At 48.1% G+C, this 443-nt stretch overlaps 1 protein-coding gene across 1 annotated transcript in view; it reads right to left on the bottom strand.

Annotated features, from left to right (window-relative positions):
• LOC102372836 (NTPase KAP family P-loop domain-containing protein 1-like) overlaps positions 1–443 on the bottom strand; it is a 21,016-nt gene continuing 20,573 nt past the window's right edge. Inside the window, exon 6 of the mRNA XM_025214334.1 lies at positions 1–67. The gene's annotated coding sequence lies outside the window, so the exon portion shown is untranslated. The remainder of the gene's footprint in view (positions 68–443) is intronic.

Below are 443 nucleotides of genomic sequence, written 5' to 3'. Positions count from 1 at the left end.
GGCTTATATGCCTGAAAGCCATGCCCTTTCTGTCACGTGTCTTCCCAAGCCCACTCGCGGGTTTTTCCTGTGAATTGAGGAGCAGCAGGTTAAGATTGCTGAAGTGGGAGGAGCCCCTGGGTCCCCAGTAGTCCCCCTCCTCCCTTCCACTATACCCAAGTAACAGGGTTTGGCTCCCCTGTTACAGTACGTCTCTTATGCAGGTTCATAAAACAAAGTCTCTCCTTTTTGAGTGTCTTGGCAGTGCCTCTGATACTTCACTGTCAGTCATGTCTACACTTGAGTGATTGTGACCACACCTGAGATAAGGTTTTTAGCTAGAACTAGAAAGCAGCCTGCAGGGCTGGGAAATAGAGATTCCCAGGAATGGCTAACATTCAGTTTAAGGGGTAGATTGAATAGTGGAACAGCAGGACCTTTAAAAAGGTTGTTAACACCCATGG

This window comes from Alligator sinensis, unplaced genomic scaffold (genome assembly GCF_000455745.1).
Source record: "Alligator sinensis unplaced genomic scaffold, ASM45574v1 scaffold107_3, whole genome shotgun sequence".
Classification (NCBI taxonomy): domain Eukaryota; kingdom Metazoa; phylum Chordata; order Crocodylia; family Alligatoridae; genus Alligator; species Alligator sinensis.
Note: the sequence above shows the minus strand (reverse complement) of the source record. Positions and strands in the feature narration are given on the sequence as shown.